This window comes from Schistocerca cancellata, unplaced genomic scaffold, assembly GCF_023864275.1.
Source record: "Schistocerca cancellata isolate TAMUIC-IGC-003103 unplaced genomic scaffold, iqSchCanc2.1 HiC_scaffold_426, whole genome shotgun sequence".
NCBI lineage: Eukaryota > Metazoa > Arthropoda > Insecta > Orthoptera > Acrididae > Schistocerca > Schistocerca cancellata.
Window position 1 is genome coordinate 1,178,665 of NW_026046443.1, and position 26,764 is coordinate 1,205,428.

Consider the following 26,764-nt stretch of genomic DNA (forward strand, 5'->3'; position numbering starts at 1 on the left):
GAATTAACTGCCCGAGTATTTGCCTGAACCGTTTTAGAAGAAAAACATAAATCGAGATAGCCTGTTCGGGATTTATGCTCTACTCTTTAGATTATGAGTCTAGTGCCTTAAACTGAGCTACCATTGACAGGCTCTGCTTCTGTGATTGGAACACACGCCCCTCCGTTTAGAAGTCCAAATACCTTCCCCTATACTATGAACACATTGAGACAAGTGTGATTGCGGGCATATTTAGTTACAAATATATATGTACAATTATCATGCACTTTGTAACCGCCTGTTGTGTAGGAACATGTATGGACTGAGCCTTCAGATGCACTGAACAAAATTTTTGTCACAAGCGGACATGCCCCTCAAAGTCACGTGACTTAAGTGCTTCCTCCTTTTACGTATTTCGAGCTGTATCCGTAGCAGAAACCATTATTAACCACTGCCCTTACTAATATATGCGTGTACAAGAAAGACAAATACGTTGATATTAAAGCTACAGTCCGCGCAAAATGTAAACAAGAGTTTAACCAAAAAAGCCATGACGTTTCCCTCTGATGATGACAGTGTGGTACGCACACTCCGTAGATAGTCCCACTATACAACCGTCTAAGGGTATACATTAAGCATAAGGGGACGACGACGACAAACCGGCACTTGTATATTGAGAGAGAGAGAGAGAGAGAGAGAGAGAGAGAGAGAGAGAGAGAGAGAGAGAGAGAGAGAGAGAGAGAGAAGGGAGGGGGGGGGGTAGGAGGTACTTGCAGACTAAAACTGAATCGATACGCAATGTCGACAAAAGGAATATCCGGCAACGAATGACGGTTGGACAGGGTTATGTCTTAGGTATGGATATAGCTTAATACGACTTTTCGGATAACATTTAAAGCCTTTCATGTGACTCGCTTTCTCAGACGAAACTAGCATAATTGATGTACAACTCCAGCATCTGAAATGGCACTTCGCGCATGGGAAGAAATTACTAACACATGTTTAGCAGTAGGCATTTTTTTCTGAATAGTTTAACTTGCTAACGTAAATTTGAGATCGATCCACATCGCTAGAAATTAGTATATGATTAAATGTAGAAAATTATGTCATATACAAATTGCTGTTTCCTCGGCCGGTTTCAGCGAGTGGTAGCAAAGGCCACTGCTGATTTTGACCCGCTCACCAAACTGAAATATTTTTGTTTTGAAGACCCCATGAGTTTCGAGAGGAGTTGACTATGACCGCCAGTGTCCCCCTCCACCCTCGCCTTCTCTTTGTGAACAGTTACATTATATACAGTACCCTACTCCGCAAAGGTGCGCACCGACAAAGAAAGCAGTTTATGCACGCTTCTGAATTATTATCTAGCAGTACTTTCCAGCATTTCTCCTAAATTCGATGGACATTATTCCACCACGCTGTGTTTAAAATAGTTTACTTGCACTCCTAGTTTAGTGCACTGCATATTCTCAAGTGGATCCATAGTACCAGATGTGGACACATTGTATTCGTTTCATTAAAAAAAATAACCACGTTCCATCCATATTTGTGCATAGCACGGTCGCCAATGGCCACCATTTTTAATGTTTACCGCAGATCACGCTGTACAGAGTGTTTGGAAATTCCCGTTACAAACTTCTAGGGCTTGTAGAATGGAGTGAGCACATAATACTTTCAATAATAACCCATGTTCGGTAACATACCGTTTCCGTTCTACACACGTTTGAAAACATGTTTCCTAGGTAGGTTTGCAACAGGGTAGTCATGGTGGGCGGTGGTTACGTTGGATTGGCTGATGTCACCTAACGTCTATTGGTACTGTAACCTGTATCGAACATCAGTCACGTGTCTGTGAGTGTTCAGCAACATGGCCGAGTACCGTTTGCCGAAGACGCAGACATGATCCTTCTGAATGGCGAAGCTCACGATAATGGAAGAACTGCACGGCGCCTTTATCAAGATATTTCTTCACATCGTCCAACTCCATCGCATACCCTTTTGGCAACAATAACGCAACGGCAGTATACCTTCACTGTCGGCAGGCATGACTGGGGTGCTCCGGAGACGCCGCGGACCCGGATTAGAAGAGCCTGTACTGCATCACGTTGAAAAGAACCCGTCAACGAGCACATGAGCAATTTCTGTGGCTACTGATGAGTGGAGATGTAAAACTAGTGATGTGATCGTTAACGCTTAATCAGTTACTTGTAAAAGTGATCGTATTAGCAAAATGTTTTTAAATGGTTGTGAAACGGAAACTGAACGTTTCCGGACATGATCTCAAATTCATAAAACTATCTACCCACTCCCCTCTACAAGTCCTAGAAGTTTGTAACGGGAATTTCCGAACACCCTGTATACAAAAAAATGGTTCAAATGGCTCTGAGCACTATGGGACTAGAAGTTTGTAACGGGAATTTCCGAACACCCTGTATACAAAAAAATGGTTCAAATGGCTCTGAGCACTATGGGACTCAACATCTGTGGTCATAAGTCCCCTAGAACTTGGAACTACTTAAACCGAACTAACGTAAGGACATCACACACATCCATGCCCGAGGCAGGATTCGAACCTGCGACCGTAGCGGTCACGTGGTTCCAGGCTGAAGCGCCTAGAACCGCACGGCCACACCGGACGACCCCTGTATACACTTGTGGTTCATGGCACTGCCATATATGCATGACTGCATGGGAAAATCTTAACTCGATTAACAGGGATCTGTGGTAAACATATCAAGACTATGACTGCTGACCACCGTTCTGTGCACAAATAGTGCATGTCACACGATTTTTTAATGTAACGAAGACGATGTATCCACATGTGTTACTATAGATCCATAGGAAATGAGCAGTGCCCGAAACTAGCAGTGCAAGTAAAATATTTCAAACACAGCCCTGGTGGAATAATGTTGTTCTTCAAATTCACTGAGGTTGTTGGGCCCACCCAGAAGAAAATGAATAATTCTAAACACCTACCTATACTACATTGTCACTACAGTGAGTAAAAACAAACCAAGTATGACAATCTGTAAGTTATTTTTACCTTTTCACATTCAATCCCGCATCTCTTCAGCTAATCGTCCTTAGTCTTTGACGTGGAGTTCTGAACTATTTTATTCGTCGAGTAGCAGTGTGTCATTCTTTAGTGGCCTGCGTCAGCGACGCCACCTAAAGCCTAGGGTCCTCTGGCCTCGGGCTGCAGCTTCTTTAGACCGGACTCTGCTGCCTCCGGGTCACGGCAGCGACTGTGGCCGCTGCTGCGTGAACTCAGGCGGCGCCATCCCCACCAGATAGCACACAGCCAGCCTGCCTGCCTGCCCGCCCGTCCCCAGTATTACTGCATCACGGGCGTCGCCTTGCGCAACGAACAGCTCGCCACGCTAAGTCACACAAGTTAGCTGGTGCGCGTGCAGACGCAAATAAACATCCTCCATCGCATCGTCAGCGGCTACTGCGCGAGCATCTGGCTCCGCGGATGGGTAATTAGTTGATTACGCATTGTGAGCCAATTTCGAACAGTGTGCGCACTGCAACAGAGTGATACTGAAGTACTGTGCTACTTCACCTCTACAGTATGTCAGAAACTGTTGGACACGCTAAGGAGAGACCTTGAAGGTGAAAATTTAGTAGACTAACCAGAAAATAACTGCGGCAGGTTAGTCAACGCACACCGCTAACTAGAACAGTTTAAATCAATGGTCGTCGAACTGCGGCGCGAACCAAATGTTCGTGCACAAGGCGGTTCTTAAACGCATTTTATACTACAGTACAGCAATATGCACCTAGTAGCAAACAGTCGAATTCAAAAATATCAGCTACCGTTAAGAGTTCGGAGTGGTGTTCTGCTCAGTAACAAACGAAAATACTTGCAAGGACTGTAACATTTTAAGATATGCTTAATTTTAAATGACGTGAACTAGGTAAAATTGTCGGCTTCTCTCATGGACAGAGAGGTAAACTTAGCATAGCTACTGCGGGGTTAAAGGATATGAGGTGTGTGTGGTGGTAGGGAGGAACAATGTTTTATAGTTTTTCTTTCAGTACTGGCAACTCAACGGGAGTGCGTGACTCGTACCTATCAGCGGCTATGTTATAAATTTCAGACGGAAGTAACGTGGATTTGTGAATGCGCACTACAAAGCCTACCCGTCATATTCAAATGTGGTACGCATTTCCAGCAAGGAAGACGAAATTAAATTAAAACTGTTGTAATACAACGCAATGGCTAGAAGAAAAGTGACATTCAGATTATTTGGTAAATATCTGTGGTCGGGTCTCACATTGCATAATGCATTTAAATGAAAGCACAATTACTGTTAATAACCAATTAATCATCCACTCATACAACAGCAACAGGCAATTACAGCGCGACTAATTTAGGGTCATTGAGGGACGCGGCACTCTCAAACGAACAGTTGACACGAAGTGATCCGCGTGGTGGTTGGTTGGTTGGTTTGGGGAAGGAGACCAGACAGCGTGGTCATCGGTCTCATCGGATTAGGGAAGGATGGGGAAGGAAGTCGGCCGTGCCCTTTCAGAGGAACCATCCCGGCATTTGCCTGGAGTGATTTAGGGAAATCACGGAAAACCTACATCAGGATGGCCGGACGCGGGATTAAACCGTCGTCCTCCCGAATGTGAGTCCAGTGCCTAACCACTGCGCCACCTCGCTCGGTGATCCGCGTGGTGCCGACGACTTAACGATCTGTACTTCCGGCGGCCAACTCATTGCGCCCTTACTATATCTATTCTATAGGGGACCTATAGCATACAAACTTATGTAGGTTACCAGTTAGTAATAAGATCGATGCATGTACGGCTCATGGTGCCGCCACACAACGTCAGCAAGAAAGCTCGACGACCACTGGTTTAAATAAATCAGCACACACGCTTCCCTTAATGCGGTAAGTGGGCACTGATTTTGGATCGGTGTATAAGTGCATGGCGTCACTGCGTTGAGGAGCATTCGTTTTTATTTATTCAATTGTTTTTCCTTCAGTATGCAGTTTATTCACTGCGAACAGGAGTTCGTATGTTGCTAACTGCTCGTTTTGGTCATTTTCAAGGCGAATCAGTATGGAGTGTCATGTACATCGAACTGAACACTTACGACATTTTACTCCTCGACTTAAATCGAGGATCTACTGAGGCAGAAGCCAGGAGAAGAATTTGTGGTGTTTACAGGAGGGAAGCCTTTGCTAAGAGGACGGCGCGGACAGGGTTTTCTTGTTTCCGAGAAGAAAACGTTCTGAATACCACATTTTTTTTATGAAAACTACCTAAATCAGTTGGTTCAAAGCAATCCCCACCAAACAACGCAGGATTAGCAAAAGGTATGGAATATGATCAGATCACATAAATATTGTGCCCCATTTGCATTCATTGGGTAAGGTGCAAAAATTGGATGCACAGATAGGACCAGTGTAGTACCCATATGTACTTCGCTGACTTTTCCGTTTGACTTTTAGGCAAAAGCAATTCCTTGGGGAGCACAAACAACACATCCTGTGAAGGATGTGTTGAATGATCCTCAAAAAATCATGTTGTGCGTTTGGTGAACCAAACTGGCATTCTTCATTATGGATTGCTACCAAGAAATGAATGCAGCGTATACTGAACAGCTACGACGACTCAGTGTTGCAACTGAAAATAAAACAGTTAGTAAACGTGCTGTTACTCTACCATATGCACACCGACATAAGGCCAGATCAACACACATGTGATTGCTCAACTTTGTTAGGAATCACGTCCTCATCCTCCAGATTCACCAGACTTACTCCCTTCTGGTTATCATCTTTTCTGGCCTCTCTCTAACAACATTCAGAACAAGCGTTTCATGATTAACCTTTTCTTGGCAAATGGATAACACTGTTCTTCAACTCTAAGCCATAACAGTTCCGCAAGAGAGACATTGAACTTTTATCTGAACGCTGGCAGGTGGTCACTGACAAAGATGGTGATTATGTCATTGAGTGAACCGTGAGAGTTATGATGTGGTGCGTCAATCTTGTTATTGTGTTGCAATGTAATATACTGTAATAAAAGAAAGGCGTTGTAAAAAGGGTACAAACTTCTGCATCGACCCAATACTTAATGTGTGTCCATTCAATAGACATTTTACTGCGCCAGTGTACGTTTTGAAGTAATAATTTCACCATCATAGCTTCAATTGTTACGAAAAAAGTTTTAGTACACTGGTAATTGCAAATTGTGAAATTGTGGTGGAACATATAAGGCGATTCAGCTGCCCCTACGTTTCAGTTTTTTGTAACCCGCAGTGCCTTTAAATACTATGTGCAAGATTTTCATATTCTGTCACATGCTAAATGCAAATTATTAGTCCAACAGAAAAAATAAACAGGACTTGATTTGGAGGAAATCTAAAGTAATTGCATTTTTTCTGGCATACGTTTTCACTAGATGCTGTAGTTATTTAAGAAAAACGGACAAAAGTGACCTTCAAACATGTTCTTGAGTAACTCAATCTGTGGCCTCCAGCAAAAACATATACTAGGACAAATTTTAACTAGTTTAAATCTCCTACAGAAAGGTACTGTTCATTTTTCTGTGGGGCTAATAGCTTGCACAGAGCAAGCGAGAAAATATGAAACCCTTGTGTGTGGTATTTGAAGACACTGCAGGTTGCATAAAACACAACAGTAGGGGCAGCTGACTCACCCTGTCTTAAGAATTACAGTTTCTGGCGAACTGCCATAGCAATGAAGGTCGTCACATAATGACCGAGGCGCCGATATCATTCCGTAACTTCGAAATGTGTGTGCGCGTGAAAGAGAGAGAGAGAGAGAGAGAGAGAGAGAGAGAGAGAGAGAGAGAGAGAGGTGGGGGGGGGGGGCACTGAACGACGAGGTTATCAACGCAATGGGGTAGTAAAAACGTTGTTGGAAGGACAATAGACATTGTGACTTCACTTTATTTACAGTGGCTGTTTTGCCAAGAATGGTCACTATAGCTACCAAGAAGTTAATTTATGTCCTTCAGCTGCGCTGTTATTTTGCCAGTAACATGATTAAATATTTTACTTACTATTTAGGATATACTAAAATGAATGTAACATTCTCGGTTCCAAGAGACATCCCTATTACAGATAGACTGCTATATTTATAATTTTTATCACAACGAGACAAAGTCGATGTCGACATCATGCAGTACGGAGAGCACAGTATTAAACATGGGAGCACATTGCACTATAATTTCGACAACTAACACTGCCGGCAGTAGTTTCTTCTGGTGTCGTTCCTCCATGTTCCCCTGTAGTGAAGATTACTTTGAGGTATTCTTGAAACGTCGAGCTTTCTTCCCATCTTTATAATCACAAAAAGATATCTGAAGTTGGCCGAATTCTACGACTAGTAGGAAGCAGTGGGAGTACGACATTAATAAGATTTTGAGTTTACAAAACTTCCTGAAGCATTTTATCTCATTCAAGCACTACTACTAAATCTCACGTTCAGTCCTTTGTATCTGAATTATTTATTGCAAGGTACCAACATTTAAACTGTCATTAATTCTGCCTCCTTGAACAAAACGTTCTTTTATTGTGTATTACGACATCAGCAACAACACAGTCCATAACAAAGTTAAACGCTCTTTTATAGTACAAGTAACACTGTTTGTGTGTATTAGTAGATTATGGGCGAATGAAAAATGCGCCCTGAAATGAACTATATTAACACTTAAAGCAATGACGGCAGGAGGGTGGATGGGTAGCATCATATACATCACACAACACATTCACGCACTTCCGCACTTAACGGATATTAGTAGGAGCATATTACGGATGACTGCTCCTGAATACATGAGATTCATTCAATGCCTGCAGAATGACAAGTTTCAGACGGCTTTGAAACTAGTACGTTCAACCAGCGAAATGGTTTACTGAAGTAGAGCAAAGCATCCACGAAAACACACACGATCAACACTTGTGTCAACCGCTATGTCTTGCCACTAGACGACGAAAGTGGGTTTGTAAGTCTAACACTAACCTCCTAAGTAGTTAGTATAGTTAGCAGTGCATTGTGAATGGCTACTCGCAACAGTTGTGTTTAGTCTTCTGTCACTAGAGTTCGTGTGAACATACGGCCGGAAAACCCGGATTGTTAGGGTTTTTCATAACATACGGTGTCCCGCAAAATTGTTTCCGGAAGCTCAAAAATTCCAGGAATTAAATTCATATTTTGTGTAATTTTGCATGTTTTTGGAGACTTCGCTCGATTAAATGGAATAGACGGGATACATAATTACACTATCAGTATTGGCACTCAAACACTATTATGAGCGGTACTGCGGCTGGCGTGCAGTTGTATTGTTGTAGCAGTTCAGAACTTGCAACTTGATGCGAGTTATAAAAGCTGTCCGATAGTCGCGTCACTTAGCACAGTCATTGTCAGAATAGCGTAGTATAGTGTAGTGTGTGTAGTGGCTGATGCTATGTCAGACAAGCTGTACCAGTGGCTTCTCGTATTATTCCTTCACAGAGATCGTAATAATTGCAAAATACTTGTTTGCAACACCAGCCCATAATGCCAAGGCAGAAAGGACATTTTCGTTCACAGTTATTCATCGGACTGATGAAACGTACAGAATGGAGATGGACCCTTTCGAAGCAATGCTGCAGGTCTTTTACAACTATGAAATCGACTGTGTACAATTCTACCACTACGTCTCAAAGAACAAATACATAACCAAGAACGATGAAAGAAGTGAAAAAGACCCTACAAGCGCTCAGTAGTATTTAAAGCCTGTGTCAATTTTATTTTATTAAAAGTTCGACTGGCTATAATTTTAGAAATCATAAATTTGTTTTTAGTATGTATGTTAAATAATGTTGTTAAAAAGACAATTTAGGAATCACAGTAAATTTGTTTTCATCCCTTTTTCGACCAGTAAATAGGTAGTCACTGGGTTAACAAAATGTATTAACAAAACAATATTAAAAATTAAAAAATGGTTCAAATGGCTCTGAGCACTATGCGACTTAACTTCTGAGGTCATCAGTCGCCTAGAACTCAGAACTAATTAAACCTAACTAACCTAAGGACATCACACACATCCATGCCCGAGGCAGGATTCGAACCTGCGACCAGAGCGGTCGCTCGGCTCCAGACTGCAGCGCCTAGAAACGCACGGCCACTCCGGCCGGCTAAAAATTAAAATACCTGGGTACATTTCGGAGCAGGCTCTATTGGAACCTGGCTGCTTGTCATAGATTTCTCCGAAAATGATTTGGTCATAACTAGAGAGCAATATCACTGACCGTACACATTCCTCTCGGCTTAGGAAAATTTCTGAATTTTTTCGAGATATAATTTTTCTGCAGGAACAGAGGTTTGTGTAATATCCTCACTTACATACGTAGTTACAAAATTTATTTTGTGTCACAAATATCTGGCTTTTTATCAGTTTCCTGTATCGCTCTAACGATAGTGTAAGAATTACACTGCGTCTTTTAGCATCATTAAGCAGCAATGGATGACGAGACTATCACTTAGTTGATAATGCTCTTTTACTCTGACAGAGTACACGCCGACTTGATCATTTGTAACAACTGTATGACGGACCGAGACTAAGGACATCTTCCTTTCGAGGGCACTTTCCTTTCCTGTGCAGCTAGGCAAATACACAATACAGCATAAAGCAAACATACATGTCAGTTAGTCGCAGACTTTTCTCAATTTTTTGTCAAACATCTTTGCATTTCCGAGCGGGGAAGAGTTAGCGGAAATGTGAAGCTTCTAGATCTAGTCGTTCTATGGCTGTGCTACACGACTTAGTTACTAAAAAAGGGTGCTCCTTGCAAAAAGCAAGTTTTTTAGTTTGAGTCCACGACCAGTAAATTTTTGTCTATCTAAAACTGAAATTAACCATCCCATTATCATGCTTACTAACTAGTTTTGAACATGCACAACGTACTTCTGTCAAAGTAATCAGCATACACCGATGGAAAGAGTTACACCACGAAGCACAAGTTCGATGTTTATCCAGCTTTCTGGAGATGTTTATTAAATACTTCAACTCTCATTCCATTCGGAATTATGTCCATCACCAACATCTGAGTGAACCCGATACTCACGAACACACATTTGCCTTCATTGTAGCATGGAAGAAACACCACTCTCCATATGTTATATCGAGGAATTTCTCGCTGTGCTTAAACACAGGCAGTCTATGTTCATAAAGATTGCTGGCTGAAGACTCTTATCTGTCTTACCATCGCACTCCAGACACCATGTGTGACAAAAAGGGACCGAGCACGCATGCATCTGTGGTGTGAACTGCAATGGAGGGTCTTCCATTATCCTCCTGTAATATTCCATTTGGTAACCTGGTCATGAACGATACGACAATATTACCATTTTCACCAGATATGGTAATTCTTGAAAGGCGGTTGAATGTTCGTATATCAGTCCTGTTGTCATATCTAGTAAGCAATCGCACGAAGGCTCCAGGAGTTGAACAGGCGCAGATCTCGAGAAACTCTGCTTCTGATTACCTTTCACCAGGTCTTCCACGTGCACACAGGCGTCGATCTGACCGACAGACAAAAGCGAGACTCTTAGCTGATCATACCAGTGAGTGCCCCAGCTGACTGGCTCTACTACGAGCAAAGTCTCTGTTGCCCTATTAAGGCATTAACTGTCAACGACGAACAATATTCGAGAGCTCCACCCAGCTTCCACTTCTCTTTTCGTCATAGAGTAGAAGTTACAGGCAGTGTGTCGCTACGAACTGACTGTCGTCATCCTTCTATTCATCAGAACCGGAAGAACAAGCCTACAAACTTTTCGTGATGGGCTACTGGTTAAGCGTTTGGACTGATAGAAGGAAAAATTAAAGGACAGCACAGGGTCTATAGTGAGCACAGAAAAATTTACTCCTGCGCCTGACAGGCGCTTACAGAACAACACAATTTAAGACTCTGCTGGTGATACTAGGCTTGCTACCTCTGGACCTAGCCGTAAGAAAGAAAGGTGCATAATGGTGCTCAAAAAGGGCGAATATGATACGGTAAAGGAGACGATGGGCACAAGAACGACCTCTAACATAGAAGTAATAGCTTGCACTGACAGACAATAGAAAGACTGTGGGACAGGACAAACTGAGAGGATAACATACCATTCCTTCCTAACAAAGTAAAGATTACTGAATATACGACTACGCATCACACAGTTGTGATGATAATCAGCCCCCGAGATCACATCCTCTGGAAATGTGCCATTAGACAAGGTGTTATAGCCCAGTACAGGAACATCTTTGGTAATACAAATATGAGACAACAAGGAATGAGAAATGACGTAAGGAATGAGGAACTGTGGTATAAGTGACATCGGTACAAGCTGAAAGTATCAGCTTAATGAACTACAAGCCTATGTGGTCGAGAAACAACCTAGAAGAGGCCATACAGCATGGCAACGAGACGCATCATGGCAGAATGTCCACCTACAGCAATCTTCGGGAAACAGTGAGATGAGCCTTGGGGGAGGACCAGAGACTAACAGCCATATCCCAATTTCTATCTGTTGTATCTGTATCTTAGAAAGCCAGGCACTAAATATCCAAACAAATGAGAAAACTAGGTTTCTGATACGAAGTAGTGTACTGCAGTACGGTGTTGTACAGTAGAACACTAAAAATATAAAGTGCAAAATTTGTGCTCCAGCAATGTAGCATGGTGCAGCAGGCAAGCAGTCAAGTACCTTCTGGATTCCAGATGAATATTTCTCTCTGTGACAGATAGTCAAGCGGCAGTATGTAGACTTTTTCTTTTTAAAATCACTTTTTTTTCTTTTTATGCAAGTATTTTACATGTAGGTTTTCCGCCCTTAAACACTACTATACTAACACATTTGAAATTATGTTAAATATTAGGTGGTATATTCATGCCAATTCATGTGCGACATTTGGTCTTTTTTTTGCATCCAGATAGACTAAAAGAAAGAGCAAATATATAAATAAAGGTCCTCAGACAAGAACTGTGCCGACGCTTCTAACCACACTGCTGTCCTACCTAGTCACCAGCCGGTCAGCTGCCAGTTGTATTTGCGATATGATGCCCCCATATCTCAAAGAAGGTGATCAGTTCTACACGCACGTTTCCTGGGCATGCTGTATTGCCATCTCCTGGTGAAAAGCATCAGTAAACGTCAGACACACCCAACAGCCATCCATCTATACGAATGGCTCTCGTTCTGCACTGTAAATAATTTCGCATAAGGATGTAATTTTAATCAATATATACTGCGGGCATGGAAATCCTCGAGTATCAGTTTGGTGGTGTTAGGTCAAAGTGTTCATGGTATAACGCTTTTCATTTCCAGCAGTGTACCTTTGGCCATTTCAGAGCACTTAGTCGTGCAATGACACTGGGTAAAGAAAGAGAAACAGCAAACTACTGAGGACTGGGAACATTATTCGGGGAGACGACTTGTTTCGCTAAAAGTGCAATGAAATTCGGCATTATGTGCATCACACTACACAGCGTGAATTCATGGAGAACAGCATCTGATTCATGGTGCAGGCTGTAAATGGCTTCGTGAATTTCTAGACATTGTTTTAAAATCTGGAAAACAGACCATCTCGTCGAAATAATAGTTAACAAATCTAAGCGCCGTAAATCTCAACAACATATATCTACCCGAATTCAAAGTCTTGCAACTGTAACTGATGCGCATAGTGTGTGCTGACGAGCGGTGACATTATGTCTGACAGCAACTGAAAACCTAAGGATTTACGAAGTGTCAAACGTTAAATAAGGTACCCTGCAAACCTCATATGATATGTAATAATTCTTTAAAAAAGAATCGTTCACATTTTTCTTCATACAGGTGCAGTAGAAGACCATACTCGATGTCGTCCAAACATACGTTTATATCTGAGTGGATTAATAGTCTGCTGTGGGTTGTGCCGGTCCATGGAGGGTCAACTATTCCACTATATTTTTAACTTTATAATGTAACGTTACAGAGACGATATTCAAGTTTTTCTTTTGAATAATCTGTACCTGGGAACAGCCCGATATACGGGGTGATTCCGTGATGCTACAAAATTTCAGGGATGATGGAGAAGGTTAAATGCATCAATCTGAAGTAAAGAACCCTGTTCGGAAACGACCGAGTCGAAAGTTATAAGTGGAAATCGTTGTCATAGCTCTGAAGGTGGAATACGTGTACCGGAGCTGATGCTGCTAAAAATGTACAGTACCCAACTTTCAGAGTTGATAGTATGGACCAAAGAAAAAAAATGTCCAGTAAATATGGGCTCTAAAATGCATACCTTAAGAGCTATGGACACTTGTCCATTACAAGAGATGTGTCTCGCAGTAGCGAACATGAATAAGTGCTTATAGCTCTTAAGGTATGCACTTTAGAGCCCTTCCTTACTGGACATTTCTTCTTGTTTTGGTCCATCGTATCCATTTCTCGAAAAATATTCATGGTTGTTTTTCTGTAGAAAAATGTAAATGTTCAATGGCCTTGCTGGTTGGGATATTCTACATGCGTGTTCAGCCAATCCGTCTCTCGTCATGCTCGATGACCCCTTTCCTTGCGGATATATGAGAGACCTCTGAAAGTGGTCTGGCCCTCGACTTAACAACAACGGCATCTGTACATGTATCCCATTGTCAGAGGTATCAGAACAATTTTCGCTTTTAACTTTCGATTGGACAGCTCCCGGACCAGGGTCTGTTCTCAAATTGGTACATTTACCCTTCTCCATTATCCCTGAAAGTTTGTAAAATCACGGAGTCACCCTGTATCAATCAAGAATAAGTATCAATCAAGAATAAGTAGCAAGCGGTGTAAGAATTCAAGAACTTACTGTCTAACAAACTGAACTGTTCTTTGTTTGCCATAGTTACGGCGACTATCGGAAGTTGAAAATTGCAGGAACAGCGTACGGTAAGCGTAGTGTGGTGCGCCTGTTATAATTCTCCCGCGGTGGCGCACGTTCCCACAATTTCACTCCCACGAACGTACTTTCACTGCAATGTTTACTCCTCACACTCAAATCTCTTACAACTTTTATTTCATAACGATGTAAGACTGTGATAACGCAACGTGGTAATCAGAGTACTTCTGATGCTTCACTGACTCTTAAGTTACTGACCAACAGGAGCTACCGATGTAGGAACAGAGTCTTAGTTTCACGTAGCCTTGTGTATATGTAAGCGCGTTACAGAGAACACACGAACTCAAGAGCTACATGCACGTTACGAGAATATTGCAACGACGACTAAACTTACGTGACCGATAACAGACGCCTCAAGCGCTAGTACATAAAAAGCAACGAACTGACAAACTTATGAAGTATGTTGGAGTTAGCTGTTAGCATTGCGCAGCCTCCAGAAACTTAGTACCTGATTTTTCACGCTGCAGACACTTTCATTACCACTGGGCTTCCAGCAATACGTTCCGCAATAATAATCGAGTTACAAATGAACGTTTTTATACGTTCACGCATGACGAACAGTCGACAAAAATGAGACTTGTCTTTTTTCTTTTAAAAACTTCTGGGAATTTGAGTTTTTAATATCGGTAACTCGTTAAGAAAGAGACAAGTACTATTCACACATGCACGCGTCTGCAGAATTTCAACTCCCGCTGTGGTATGAAAGCTACTTCTGCTATGTGATGGATCGTACAGAGCTACGATAACCTATGTTTTCGCCAGAAACACAGGGTATGGACAAGCATCCGATACTTTCTAGATAACACTTTCGCTCCCAAGGGAATGGAGTGGTGTTAGCTCTGGGCTTGAACCAGAAGCACACAAATCGATGAGACTAAACACTATGCTCATCGCTTCCTGTAGTGCTGATCGAGTCTTGTCCGTAAAACATGGAATGACACACAGCACATAAAACAGAGTCTGGTTTACGCTAGGGCTGAGCGCAGATTTTGGCGTCAGTCGGTGAGAGTTGCCACTTGCTGTAACTGTTCATTATAAACCATCACCTATCAGCCAGCAAGTGGAACCGGCTTGAACTAGCTCTGCTTTGGTGAACAGGACTGCCGGCCCAATTCGTTGTCTTCTTTCAGGCTGGCAGTGCTCCGTACATCAGGAGCAACAATTTCAATCCACACATGGGCAAGTTTTTCTTCCCTTCAGACACCTGTAATACAGCTAACTCTTCGTAACAACATTATACAACTATAACTGCGTAGGCTTCCGCGGCCAGAGTCAGTCGACATAAAAGTTTTCTGGATATGGTACCGCGTCATAATGTACAAAACTATTGCTGCTGGAGAAAAATCAACGTTTCGGCCACGGTTGCAGCGGCCTTCTTCTAGGTCTAATGGTGAGTTCTAGCTATGCAGTGTCCTTTATATTCTGTTGTTACTATTCACTGCGCATGCCATTACGTCAATTTTAAACAGGTAGTTAGTTAGTTTCATTGGTCACTTAAGGAAAAAGGAGAGTGAACTTTATTAGTCTCCCTCCACCGCAATAACCTATTTTAATAAAGTTCCCTCTCCTCCTTCCTTAAATGACCAATGAAGCTAACTACCTGTTTAAAATTATGACGTAATGGTATGCGCAGTGAACAGTAACAACATAATATAAAGGGCACTGCATAGGTAGAACACACCATTAGACCCAGAAGAAGGCCGCTGCAACCGTGGCCGAAACGTTGGTTTTTCTCCAGCGGCAGTAGTGTTGTACATTATGACGCGGTGTCATACCCAGAAAATTTTATGTCGATTATACAACTAGCATTATGATAGCTGCTCTAACTTCAGTGGGAAAGGTGTTATCCCACACACTGACGGCGGAACGGAAATAGCTAATAAAATTAAGCTAGTACACAATGTTACCAAGCATTCCAACAGTCATAGGAGCAGTAAAAGAAAATTACTTCTACAATAACACACTTCAAACCACAAAAGCAGAGAATAATTTCTGGAAATCAGGAAACAATTGCATCTAGAGCTGAACTTTTCAAGTTTGTTCTCCCGCAACTGATTGAATTTCTATTAAAAGCATTTAATGCCAGAAAGCATTTTGTTGTCCTGAACCCCAACAAAACATTTTACAGCCTTGCATATTTAGTTAATATTGAACCAGTTAGATAGTGTCCTCTTAATTATGAGAGGGTGGAACAGATTGCATCGCGTAAATAAGCACAGGATGAAATTTGCAGCAGAGAACTTCCGAAAAAATCTTCGAACATGGAATAGCAGTCAATAACCCGCAGAATCACACCACACAGCTTTACAAGCGGTAGCCCAATTGGAGACTGTATCTTCTTGACTAACTTCGACCGAAAGGCGGAGTAATCTAATAACTTATTGGAGCAGTTATAGTTTATACATACCACAGCCCAAGCTGATATTTTCACACGCACAGAGCAATATGAGTGTCAGAAAAAATGCTGTGTACATGCATGGATTCAACAACCAACTTTTGCGTTTCCCGAAATCGCTTCAGACAAATGTCGCAAAGTTGCTTCGAAAAGACTCATCCGATTTCCTTCCTTATCATTCCGTAATCCGTGCTTGTGCTCCATTAATAATTACCTCGTTGTCGATGGGACGTTAAATTCTACGTCTTCTTTCCTGAGCTACAGTCAATCTCGCTCTGAAAATAAATACAGGAAGTGGGAAATGCTGGACTGCATCAGTCACAATAGTGGATATAGCTAATGAGACTTTTGCATTAGACTCGACCTGTGCATAACCGGTTCATATCGCTGAGGTGGAAGAAAGGTTAACGCTAGAATTAGGCTGGAGAAGGAGATACAGGATATACGGTGGCTGACAAACAGACGGCATCACAATGATCTAGGTTTAATTCCACATAATTTGCAATATGAAATGGAATGAGGCTATGAGACTACTGTTGATTCGACTATTAGCTGAAGAAGTCACGTTCAGCGGCCCCTTCGGAGTAATCCAAGGGTTAGGGATATGTAGATACAAAGCTTTATCTCATCACTGCCATCATCACAATATCGCTGCCCTCTCCACTAAGCAGCGGCACGAAAGACAACTCACACGTCGTGATGGAAAGGTGCCACAGTGACCCACGACAAAAGGCCTTTCCTGTTAACATTGCAGAACCTAACTTCTGCAGTTTTCCAGACAATGATAGAAGGAAACTTTACTTCCGAAAAATAAATAGCGACAAACTGGTAAGTCTCATCGGAAAAAAACCCGCATCATCTGCTGTTTTTCAAGAGCTACTGGTTAGCGCTAAAATTGGAGGATGAGAATGTTTTCTTTGTTTCTGCTGAATAATCATGAGAGCATCTTAAAGCACTTCAATGAATGTTAAAAGTGTAAAACACGTTTATTTTTTGTTGAACCAAACGAATCACGATCTCTGCAACAGCTTGTGAAATATCTCAATCTTCTATTATATCCTCATCGCTCTGAGCGTTAATGAACATGATTTTACAAATGTTGATTTCGCCAGAACATTAGGAACACGAAAAGATTTTGCTATATGGACATGCCGAGAAAACCATCACATTCACAACATCTGTATACCGTTAGTAGGTTTCAACATATTCATCTTTTACACAGGTGTTATGTCACAGTCATAACTCAACAGACGCCATAAGCACTTCTTTGCCTGCGCACATCATTGACAAGGGAACAAATAATCATGACACTTTATGGCTGTTTTAAATTTTGTAATACGCCGCAAACCGAGTTAATACATTTTTGCGAAGTTTCAGCGAAAAATATTTAATTCTGTCTTAAAAAAATTTAAAGTATAGCGTTGGGGAACAGTGATTACAGTGAAACTCGGTACTTTGATAATAGTTTACTTCGATTACACAATTTTTAATTAATGGACAGTTTCGACACTTATCTTCATATCAGTGCAACACAAAAACAAAAAGAAAATACAGAAGCGATAAAACATACCCATAAAAATACATGAAACATACAAATTGTTGTGTACAGCTCACGAATAAACACATCAAAACGGTCACTGCAAAATGCAGTGCGTTTCGGAGTTTAGTACTGCAGGACATTCGTATAAATAATAACGTGTTATTACGCAAGAGAGGTAATCAGCAAACTGGTCGTCTTTTGACATATGATAGAACACGCGGCCTACTGTCTCCTAACACACTGTACATAAAACTACATGTAAACAATCTAAAAAAAGACATAAGTTGCATACTTTGTAAACATACTTATTATTTCACCTGTCTAGCTGCACGATATGCTTCAGTAGTTGTAATGATCTGCATTTTGCAGTGAGTTTTTTTAAGTATGTTTATGCATTAGTATACTGCAGCGTTATTTCATTATGTATTCTTCTTATAAGTACGTTTAATCGTTTCATGTAATTCATTTTACTAAGTTTGATGCATGCATCTGAAGACGACAGAGTCGAAACCGATAATCCATAAAAACTGACGAAGCCAGACCATACTACCCTCCAGTTAAAATAATCACAGCTGTTCTCTGGTATGGCTGCAGTAAACTTTGCAAATATTTCCGCAAATTCATAATAAACTTTGACTACCAAAAAGCTTTTAAGTTGGCCAATTTTGAAGAAAATCGGTGATGTGGGACGCATGTGTCCCACTAACCTGGCTGCGTCCATGCTTTCTTGTGAACGTAGAATTTTCAAAATTATACTTATGTTTGTAGCGCGATTTTTTCAGGATGAAAAATATGGAAGCAAGTATAACAAATCAGTACCATAACATTTATTTTTGTGACAGTCAAAAACATGGAATATCGCACTCTAATTTTAAACTTAAAATTTCGAGATGGCTCTGACGTATGTCATAGCAATGTTTTCTACAGTCTATGAAGTTTTTCAGGCATATATGTTCCACTAAATATAAATTATGCACAAACCAACAGAATTACTTAGGAGTTTAGTGATATTTTAAAACAATATCGATAATGCTTTAGTAGGACATTGTCCCATAAACAACGAAAATATTAACAGGAAGAAAATCAAAACCACCACCACCACCACCACCACCACCACCGTTGTTGTTGTTGTTGTTGTTGTTGTTTTTCTGGCGAGTGGTTCATACACTGACAACCTGTTACTGCAGATAACTTAGTGCCTTAAAAATTCCCTTTTCCACATGCATGACTCTTGACATGTTTTCTGCTTTCCACACTTATTAATAATTATAACCAGAAATATATCCTTTGGGTTGCCAACAAACTTTTTTTTAGCATTTAACCGCAATGGACATTGTTTCTAAATGTTTAGACCTTGTAAATTGATTTAAAAACGGTCTCCCTTCCACACAATCACATGAAACAGGACTGAATTGGGGGCAATGGTATCGGGGTGATGCCGGGTAATTATTATTTAACTATAAACACAAATTTTAATGAGTTTTCATTCCACCACAAAATGGGATTATATAGTAGGATGTTAGTATGGTCCTGGGCGTTAGAAACAGAACTACGATGTAACGACGACTTAAAGAATTTATTGGCACCAAAATAGTAGTTTAGCTGTACTGCCTCCATGAAGAAGTCTTAATGTCTACCTGTCGAAGTAGTACAGTGACAAGTACGAATTTTTTTTAAGTTGGAGACAGTAGATGAACGTCATACTAAAGCTCGGCCACATGCAAGTTGCCTCACCACAGACCAAACTATATATACTAGGGTAGCAAAATGTTTACGTCAAGTCAGTGTTCTTGAACAATCTGGATGAGAAGAAAAAGGCGATAATTATTAACTTCTTAGATAATGCCTTTTCGGATGTTTAACCAGATGGACGATTCCTTTCTAGGATGGACCTAGTTTTCCTTCACAAGACGAGGCGAACCATTGTCATATTTTTAAACACTAAAGCCACGTTTCACTGAGAAAAGAAGACGTCACTGCCATAACTGGCTGGACGGTGTGGCCGAGCGGTTCTAGGCACTTCAGTCTGGAACCGCGCGACCACTACGGTCCCAGGTTCGAATCCTGCCTCGGGCACGGACGTGTGTGATGTCCTTAGGTTAGTTAGGTTTAGGTAGTTCTAAGTTCTACGGGACTGATGACCTCAGATAAGTCTCGTAGTGCTCAGAGCCATTTTTTTTAATAGCCATAACTGGAATGAGCTCTGCACAAGGAAACGGAAGCAATGGGGAGCGGTCTGGCATCAACACTTCAAATATTTGTCTTCCTTATTTCCGTGAACTCACTTCGGAAACGGAGCCATAAATACTGAGTAATAAATTTTTAGACCAATAAATCGACAATATAAGCATTAGCCAGTCGAATTTTTCACATTTTGTGAAGTGACAACACATTTATTGCAAGAACGAGAATTATTTCATCAGACTGAATGAAACAACTACTTCAGATTACTGCCAAAGGTGAAAGATGCGATACGTGAAAAAATTCTGGGACGGACTGAGTATTGATCTCCAGACTTTTGGACTGCGTGCTTGACACTTAATAACCATCGAGTCATGTTATCAGCGCAATGTTCTTTTTTCTGTGGATTATACGTTCTCTTTCCCTTGACATTAACTCGCGATACTAAATAAACACACAGATTCAACAATAGCTCACGAGAATAAACAGATTTACTAAATTTAAACATTTTTGAGCAAACTTAGTCTGGTACCCTAAATCAGTGTCTTGGAATTCCGAACCACAGCTGAAATTTGTTGCTGTGTTGTCAACTCCTTTCGATGCGACATGTAACAACAATCACCAGACTACCTACGAGAATCGCGTCTGCGAGAGAGAGAGCTGACTTCCCACAGTAAACATCAAGTATGACGTCATGCAAGCGGCTAGCGGTTGACAGCAAGCGCTCAGAGTGCATTTCAATGAAGCTGTTCACAACGAGAGCCGCAGACGCAGCTGTGGTCGTCTTCCGAGGAAGCTAATGTCATTCTAATTGGCGTGCACGTCTCTTCTTTCAAGTAAAGATACTTTACTTAACGTCTTCTCGCTGATGGATGGCAAAGCTACAACGAAGCCTCATCGAAGGAAGGATTATCAAGTAAAATCTCGACTAGCGGTTCAAAAAAGTTTTAGGATGTACAGACTTCACACAGGACGTGTGTTGAGGGGGGTGGTACGGGGCGCAACTAATGTGTTTCGCGTTGAATGACGAAACAGTTTCAACATTTCACGATAAACTGCTTTCTGCTAGTCAGTATACATTAAATGTTATGGCTTTTTTCAAACTAATCTTGAATTAACGCGTCTGTGTTTTGAGAGGCAAGATGTGAGTTTGGTTCGCTAAGAATTGCTTCTAGGATGAAGAGGAGGGGTAAAATCAGTGGGGCAAAGGACAACCGCCACTTGCTGAGTTAGTCTTAGACCTAAACACGCGTGTAACAAATTTTTCAAAGCTATTGCTGATGGTGGTTACTTCAATAGTAAAAAAAAACAAATGGAAGTTTATCACGAGTTTCAGGGCAAAACTTAAAGTTGCAATTACAGCTGCTACCTCGGGGACTGAAAACTGAAAATGGAATAGAATGAAAGACCGCAATAGTAGCACGGGAACCTGAACAGCCGAAGAAACGATTAGTCTCTCATCAACTACAATCGCACTTGTCACCACAGTTTTGTGAATAAGTACTATTTTTAAGCCGTGTTTTGTGGGAGCACAGGAATCAAAACATAGTCAAAAGTACTGAAATATTGTTCATGTTAGTAGCTTAGTAAGCTTAACACAAGGAAAACATAAATCACACAGACTTATTATAGAAACGTGTTTAATGAGGGCAGGTGGTCCCAAGTGCCGCTGTTGAAGGAACCACCTTGGCATTTGCCTAAAATTACTTGGAAACATCACGGACAATCTAAAAAAAAAAACGTGGCTCGAAAGGGCATGAGCCTCTATTCACCCGGATTTCGGGCCAGTGTCTTAAATACTCTATCTCATTCGGTGCTAACAAACGTACAATCGTCTTACGTTTCTATATACTTTGCGTAAGTTAGCTGAATACACGAAAAATAGTTATACGCTATTGGTTTACTCTCCCCACACTTTTCGCTGCACACACCACTCACACTTGCAATTGACTTTGGGCCCACGACCATGCCATCACGACTCTTCTCCACGTCTTCCTTTCTGCCTGTGAAACCGAGTCATTATCCCATTATGATGTGAAAGAAGTTAAATTCAGGAGCCGGCCGAGGTGGCCGAGCGCTTCTAGGCGCTACAAGTCTGGAACCGCGCGACCGCTACGTTCGCAGGCTCGAATCCTGCCTCGGGCATGGATGTTTGTGATGTCCTTAGGTTAGTTAGGTTTAAGTAGCTCTAAGTTCTAGGGGACTGATGACCTCGGAAGTTAAGTCCCATAGTGCTCAGAGCCATTTAAACTCAGGAAAATGATGAAACACTCGTACTATGCACTGGTGATCATCATCATCATCATCATCACCATCACATCATCACCATCACATCATCACCATCACCATCACCATCACCATCACATCATCACCATCACCATCACCATCACCATCACCATCACATCATCACCATCACCATCACCATCACCATCACCATCACCATCACCATCACCATCACCATCACCATCACCATCACCATCACCATCACCATCACCATCACCATCACCATCACCATCACCATCACCATCACCATCACCATCACCATCACCATCACCATCACCATCACCATCACCATCACCATCACCATCACCATCACCATCACCATCACCATCACCATCACCATCACCATCTCCTATTCAGTTCTGTTATGCTAATGAAAGCAGCTGAGGTAGATCACTGTCTCTGTCAGTAGCAAAATATCAGCACAGCAGCTTTGGTGGTTTTAAAACGTTATTTGTAAAAAATCATTCGTGTGAAAGGTGGGAGGCGTACATCACAACACGCGGTTCGGCAGTCCGGGCTTGAACGGTTAAAACAATTTAAAAAATCAACTGACTGGGTTAACATGGTTTACGGTTTTTCCTCAATTCACCAAAAGTGGCTTAGAATCAACACCACGAACAATGCAATGATATTATAATCCTCTCTCATCATCATCATCCTTAAGAAATAGCGACGAACGTTACAGAAATCCTTCTGGGAGAACGTTCGTTTCCCTGTTCCGTGGCGAATGAGCGACATGTGACGCCTTCTTCCATTACGTCATGCATTGCGTAGCTGCCCCAGGAGGAAGTTGTCGACCCGCCTTCACAGGGGAATCACAGCCACCAGTATGGCAAGTAGCCTATACATCGGCTTTACACACAACGCGCCGACATTTCAGCTCATTCGTGCGCTAGGGCAGTTTCTCATCGTTGAGAGGTAGCGAAGAAGAGACTAAACGAGATACAATGTTCTTGGTTTCGACTAATTTCGACAAATATTCCTCTGCTGTATGGAATATTTCATTCCGAAAGGAAGTTGACCGTCTGTTAAGACCTTTAGTCCCGTACAATCGCACTGAGCGGCTGAGAAACACGGACCAGGTTTGGATGAGTGGGGGGGGGGGGGGGGGGGGGGGCATAGACAGCAGTGGAGTGAAGCTTCCAGTCGGTCCTTCAGATATCTTCCAGTGCCGCAAACACATATTCGGGTGCAGGTTTGTCCAATGCCACCACTTTCGAACTGCCTGCCACTGACGTCCGCTTGAAATGCCACTCCACCATGTTAAAACTTTTCGTTCCAGGGTGCGACATATTTACAAGCTTGTACTAAATCTGCTCTACGTTCTCTACTTTTCTTCGAAGAGAAATAACGCGCAATATACGGTACAAGAAAAAACCATATAATCGGGGTTTGAAGTCCGCCATCCTCTAAATTTCGATTGCTCGGTAGTTCACAAGCATGATCTGCTAACACTGCACAAATTGAGCCTATGAAGCACTGATCTGTCTTTCTTTCTAACGAAATTACGAAATGATACGAGAATAATGCTTAGAAATTTTGATGGGCAATGTGGCATAATACAAAAACTAGTCGTCGTGATTTTAGCTAGCTGTTTTTCCACATTCTGCTAGCTGCTGTAGTCACGTGACCACGTGTCTATGATGACGACGACGTTAATAGGTTCCCGGAAGCAATGAATGAGAGGAGTCTCGGTGACGCAGCTAGGCGGATAAACTGTTCTGTACTATTTACGCGACAGGGGAAAAGATAGCGCCGCGCTATATCTATACTTCGCAAATCACTTTACAGAGTCTGGCGGGGGGCAATTCGCGTCCCACTAACATTTTCCCCCGCCCTCTCCACTTTTCTGTCCCATTCATTAAAGTTGGACGGGGAGATTATCAGTAAGCCTCGATGTGAGCTCGAATTAGATTTCTTTCCCCGTCAGACTCATTTCACGAGATGTATGTGTAAGTAATGGGTTTCCTGATTCTTCTTGGATGTACAGACACAAAATTTTAACGTAAACCTCTACGTGATGCGTAACACCCGTCGTCCCTCGTTGGCGACTGTAGTTGACCATCTCCGTAACGCCCACGCAAATACTAAACGGATTGATGATGAAACACGTCGCGCTTCTTTCGGTAGTCTAAATTTTCCTTCCCCTCCCCCGGCCCTCTGCTAATCCTACCTGTTAAGGGTTCCCGGCTGACATGCAATACCAACGTTCACATATTGGGTATGGAACTGACAATGTTGAGCAGCAGACAGACGCCTAATGTTCTCAACACGCCACGTAACTGAATGAAATCTCTACACTGTAAAATCATGTAGAGTAAGTTGTGAAAGATTTAGTTTGTAGTGGACTACATTGTGGATGGAAAAAGAAACAAATTGTTCGCCATCACTTTTCAACACATTAACTGAAAAACGATCCCTAAGAAAACATTCCCACATAATACGGACTGTCAAGAGAAATACCCAAGACCAGGAAAAGTGAAGTGACAAGCTTCAACATCCACTTGTTTGTTTACACTCTTAAAATGCAGAACGTAGATAGCACGTAGTATTACTTCAGTTAGTGATCATCATTCGGGTGTAATACGTGCCAATGACGTTTAGATTCATGCACACCAATGGAAATACCGTCTAGGTTCGCTGTTTAGCACAAACTAGGGAAAATCAAAATCTTCAGCTGGCGTAACAATGCCGACAATTGGTCACCACTAAGGTTTTCTCCGGTTTTTACAGTTTTAAGACTATTCTGGGATGTGCAATTACACCAGGTAGGGCAGTGTACAATCGTGACAGTGGAGGCAAAATACAAACTTATGAGAAACCTATTTAAGCAAATAACTAGCAAACGCAGCAAATTTTCCAAACCCTCTGGCCTGACAAGGGTTTCGCAACCCTAAAACAGCCATCAGCCGTGAGCGTGCATAGTGAAACTGATGGTACGCACATAGCTTGTTCGGCTCGATATGGTGAAAAACGCTTGCTTCGTACCGGGGAGCTGAGGTCTCCGTTAGTAATGCTGCTTGTTAGACACAGCTAGAAAGTCCCCGTTCAGTCATCCAATTACAGGTTTTCCGCGTTTTCCATCAATTACTTAATGCAAATGCCGGGTTGTTTCCTTTATTACGGACACGGCAGATTTCCTTCGCTATCCTTCCCCAATCTGCGCTTGTGCTTCGTCTCTAATGATCGCGTACTCGACGGGACGTTAAACTGCGATCTTCGTTCAACAAATATTTATTTTTAAATTATAAGAATTAACATTCTTCTAGGCTTACGGTAGTGCTCATCTTTAGTCCAGTTACGATCAAGTTTATACGTGATAGTTTCCTGCCATTTTGCGTATCAGAAAATGCTACAAGAAATCGTGTGGCCAAACAATATTTGTCACTGATAGTCGTGACAGCAGTAACAAGTATGATGTTCCAATAACACAGTACGAAAGGTTGTGAAATCAACATCAGAAGCCAGCAAGACGTCTCTCATGCGGCAAACACGCCAACATTTGTTTTACGATTGAATGAATCACTCAACAACCTATTATTCTTTGGTAGTTATGTCAACTTCGTACCTGTTCGTAAAACTATGAACGTCAGCGTATGGAAAACTGACACCAGTGTTAGTTAAGTTAGATAACGCCCTAACTACTTGACGAAGTTGCGAAACACGTGTCACTAGAAAATAAAATTTAATTATAAAACAGCGTGCAGGTGGTGGCATGTAATTTTTATATTTATAAGCCTGTGGTGTGCATACCAGATAGCCAGAAAGTTATGACGCTGGCAGTACAGCTGACGTTTAAAAAACGAGTTATTCATAAGTTTCAGATCTATGACACACAGGAAAGATTAGCAGCTATCTTTCAGTTACAACAGAAGAAGCAATCTAGTCTTCGGATATCCAAATAAGCATGTATCTGTAAAAATTTAAAAAATCAATACGGATTAAGTCAAACAACGCACAAGTACATAACACAGAGGCACAAGTACATAATACAGAGGAAAAATACACCACAAACTAAATCTACACAACTGTAACAGAAACGTTGCTTCATCACCATAAAATCCTAAAAATCCACTATTTATTCCAACATTTCGCCAGTGTCTAATGATGGAAACATAAGTTGCATTAAAGTTTTGGCAGAAATGTAAAAATACAGTCAGCCTCATAATATTATACAAAAGTACATCGAAGTAAACTATCTGCTCAGAAGAATCCCAACGCCTATTAATGGAAGTTAACGTGAGATGGTTCACCATTCTCGTTTATGACGGCTTGAACTCTGCTAGAGGCTTTTCAGTGAGGTGCCTGAATGTCTGTGGAGGAGTGGCGGCCCACTCTTCCTCGAGAGGTGAAACCAGAGAAGGTAGTGTTGTTGGACGCTGGAGCGAAGTGCACTTCTTAACTCATCCCAAAGCTGTTCCACTGGGTTCAGGTCGGGAATTTTATTCTCCACAGACTAT

The 26,764-nt window shown here is 41.7% G+C and overlaps 1 protein-coding gene across 1 annotated transcript in view; it reads right to left on the reverse strand.

Moving 5' to 3' along the window:
- Positions 1–26,764, reverse strand: part of LOC126124773 (protein phosphatase PTC7 homolog) — a 104,075-nt gene that overhangs the window by 47,304 nt on the left and 30,007 nt on the right. The window lies entirely within an intron of this gene.